The sequence below is a fragment of the Saimiri boliviensis genome, chromosome 14 (assembly GCF_048565385.1).
Source record: "Saimiri boliviensis isolate mSaiBol1 chromosome 14, mSaiBol1.pri, whole genome shotgun sequence".
Classification (NCBI taxonomy): Eukaryota; Metazoa; Chordata; class Mammalia; order Primates; family Cebidae; genus Saimiri; species Saimiri boliviensis.
Window position 1 is genome coordinate 35,290,259 of NC_133462.1, and position 4,196 is coordinate 35,294,454.

Genomic DNA, 4,196 nt, shown 5'->3' on the forward strand with positions numbered 1-4,196 from the left:
AGGCAGAGGTTGCGGTGAGCCGAGATCGTGCCATTGCACTCCAGCCTGGGTAACAAGAGCGAAACTCCGTCTCAAAAAAAAAAAAAAAAACAAAACAAAAAACAAAAAAACAATTTAGTACTAGCATACTGACACAAAAATAGACCATTGTGGGACCGGGCACGGTGGCTCAAGCCTGTAATCCCAGCACTTTGGGAGGCCGAGGCGGGTGGATCACGAGGTCAAGAGATCGAGACCATCCTGGTCAACATGGTGAAACCCCGTCTCTACTAAAAATACAAAAAATTAGCTGGGCATGGTGGTGCGTGCCTGTAATCCCAGCTACTCAGGAGGCTGAGGCAGGAGAATTGCCTGAACCCAGGAGGCAGAGGTTGCGGTGAGCTGAGATTGCGCCATTGCACTCCAGCCTGGGCAACAAGAGCGAAACTCCGTCTCAAAAAAAAAAAAAAAAATAGACCATTGTGACCAAATAGCAGAGAAATACACCTTTGCATATTGAGTCCAGTTTTTGTTTTGTTTTGTTTTGTTTTTTTTGAGACAGAGTTTCACTCTTGTTGCCCAGGCTGGAGTACAGTGGCGCAATCTTGGCTCACCGCAACCTCTGCCTCCTATGTTCAAGTGATTCTCCTGCCTCAGCCTCCCAAGTAGCTGGGATTACAGGCATATGCCACCGTGCCTGGCTAATTGTGTATTTTTAGTAGAGATGGGATTTCTCCATGTTGGTTAGAGTGGTTTCATTCTCATGATCTTGTGATCCGCCTGCCTTAGCCTCCCAAAGTGCTGGGATTATAGGCGTGAGCCACCATGACCGGCTAAGTCCAACAATTTTTGACAAGCGTACTATGATGATACAACGGAAGACAGAATAGTATTTCCATAGAATGATGCTAGGAGAAAATGCACATCCATATGCAACAGAATGAAAATGTACCCTTCCCTAACATAGACAAAAGTTAACTTAAAATGAATGATGGCTAGGCATGGTGGCTTATGCGTGTAATCATAGCGCTTGGGGAGGTCAAGGTGGGAGGATTGCTTGAGGCCAGGAGTTCAAGACCAGCCTGGATAACTTAATGAGACTCCATCTCTAAAATAAAACAAAATTAGCCAAGTATGAGAGTATGTACCTCTACTCCCAACTGCTTGGCAGGCTGAGGTGGGAGGATTGCTTTAGCCCAGGTGTTCAGTGCTACAGTGAGGGATGATTGCACCACTGGACTCCAGCCTAGGCAACAGAGCAAGACTCTGACTCAAAAGAAAAAAAAAGAATGAAAGACTTAAGTGTAAATCATAAATCTATAAACTCTTAGATGAAAGTATAAGGCCAGGTGCGGTGGCTCACACCTGTAGTCCCAGCATTTGGAGAGGCAGAGGCAGGTGGACGAGGTCAGGAGTTCAAGACCAGCCTGGCCAGCATGATGAAACCCTGTCTCTACTAAAAATACAAAAAATTAGCGGGGCATGGTGGTGTATGCCTGTAATGCCAGCTACTCAGGAGACTGAGGTAGGAGAACTGCTTAAACTCGGCAGGCAGAGGTTGCAGTGAGCCGAGGTTGAGCCACTGCACTCCAGCCTGACGATGGAGCGACTCTGTCTCAAAAAAAAAATAACAATAATAATAATATAAGGCAAAAGCTTTATGAACATGGATTTTGCAATGATTTCCTGGATATGACACCAAAAGCATGACTCATAAGAGAAAAAAATAAATGGAAATATGTGGAATTTCAAAACTTTTGGCATCAAAATAGGCAACCCATAGAATGAGAGAAAGTATTTCCAAGTCATATATCTGACAAGGAATTAATATGCAGACTGCTTAGAGAACTCTAAAAAGTCAACAACAGGACCAGGCACAGTGGCTCATGCCTGTAATCCCAGCACTTTTTGAGGCTGAGGTGGGCAGATCACAAGGTCAGGAGTTTGAGACCAAACTGACCAACATGGTGAAACCCCATCTCTACTAAAAATAATAAAAATTAGCTGGCTGTGGTGTGGTGCACCTGTAATCCCGGCTACTCAGGAGGCTGAGGCAGGTGAATTGATTAAACCTAGGAGGTGAAGGTTGCAGTGAGCCAAGATTGTGCCACTGCACTCCAGCCTGGGCAACAGAGCAAGACTCTGTCTCAACAACAACAACAACAACAACAACAACAACAAAGTTAAAACAATGAAAAGCAGACCACCTGTTATGGAATAAATGTGTCCTCTTAAAATTCACTCATTCTAATTCATTTCCCTAATGTGACAAAGTTAGGGAATGCCTTCTTTGGAATATAATATGGATTGGTAACAGTGGAGCCTCAAGAATGGGATTGGTTACCTGATGTGGGTCCTCCAACAGCTTGCTTTTTTTTCTTCTTTTTTGCTTTTATGATAATCTAGACGAAGCTTGCTTTTTTGCTCTCTGCCTTGGAGGATACATTAGGATAGCTATCTGTGAGGCTAGGCATGGTGGTTCATGCCTGTAATCCCAGAACTTCTGGAGGCTGAGGTGGGAAGATCACCTTGAGCCCAGGAGTTCAAGACCAGCCTGAGCAACATGATGAAGCCCCATTTCTACAAAAAGTACAAAAATGAGCTGGGCGTGGTGGCACATGCCTGTAGTTCCAGCTACTTAGGAAGCTGAGATGGGAGGCTCACCCAAACCGAGGGAAGCCAAGGCTGCAGTGAGCTGTGATCATGCCACTGCACTGCAGCCTGGGTGACAGAGTAAACAAACAAAACAAAAGACACAGCGATCTGTGAGTCAGAAAACAGGCACTCATCAGACACTAAATCTGCCAGTACCTAAATTTTTTGTAATTTTTGTATTTGGACACTGGTAAGAGCTCACAAAAGAGGACAGGCAGGATGAGTACGGTGGCTCATGCCTATAATGCCAGCACTTTAGGACGGGGAGGCAGGAGGATCGCCTGAACCTAGGAGTTCAAGACCAGCCTAGGCAGTGTGGCAAGACCCCATCTCTAAAAAATTAAATAAAAAGATGCATAGAGAAAGCTTTCATCTTACTAGGGTACATTAAAAAAATCAAATACAAAATTTTGGTGAATATAGGGACAATAAAGGCAATACTGATGTGGTCTCAGAATTGAGGATAAATGTCATTGCATAATAGGAAAGAGATGAACTGTTGTAAAAAGTTGCAAAGAGCTTGGTGCATTGTGCTCCAGTGCTACTGTTTTGGGGAAAGTAGAACTAGGAAGTGATGAAACTTGATATTGAGTTGACAATATTTCTGAGAAGTGTAGAAACTTGGTTCCTCTTGACTGCATATACTAAAACGTGAGGAGAAGCCGGGCGCCATGGCTCACACCTGTAATCCCAGCACGCTGGGAGGCTGAGGGCAGATTACTTGAGGTTAGGAGTTTGAGACCAGCCTGGCCAACATGGTACAACCCTGTCTCTACTAAAAATACAAAAATTAGCCAGTTGCAGTGGAGCATGCCTGTAATCCTAGCTGCTCGGGAGGCTGAGGCGGGAGAATTGCTTGAACTCAGGTGGCAGAGGTTCCAGTGAGCCAATATCACACCACTGCACTCCAGCCTGGACGATAGAGCGAGAGTCTGTATAAATAAATAAATAAATAAATAAATAAATAAATAAATAAATAAATGTGAGTAGAGAAAAATGTTGGAGATGGAATTATTCGCAAGAAGAAATTGAAATGAAAATGTTTATAAGGCCGGGCGTGGTGGCTCAAGCCTGTAATCCCAGCACTTTGGGAGGCCGAGGCGGGTGGATTACGAGGTCAACAGATCGAGACCATCCTGGTCAACATGGTGAAACCCCTTCTCTACTAAAAATACAAAAAATTAGCTGGGCATGGTGGTGTGTGCCTGTAATCCCAGCTACTCAGGAGGCTGAGGCAGGAGAATTGCCTGAACCCAGGAGGAGGAGGTTGCGGTGAGCTGAGATTGCGCCATTGCACTCCAGCCTGGGTAACAAGAGCGAAACTCCGTCTCAAAAAAAAAAAAAAAAAGTTTATAAAACAATTATTGCAAAGATGGAAAGGGAAAGGCATGTTGGGAAGAAAACACCAAGGGCATATCCAAGACCTTTTGATAGGAAGAGTAATATGCTTGTGAACCATGGACCTTGCTACCTCAGCAGTAAAATAGCCCCTTTGGGCCACTTCGCCCAAAGGGCCTATTTTACTGAATGTAATCTAGTACTTTGGGAGGCCAAGGTGGCAG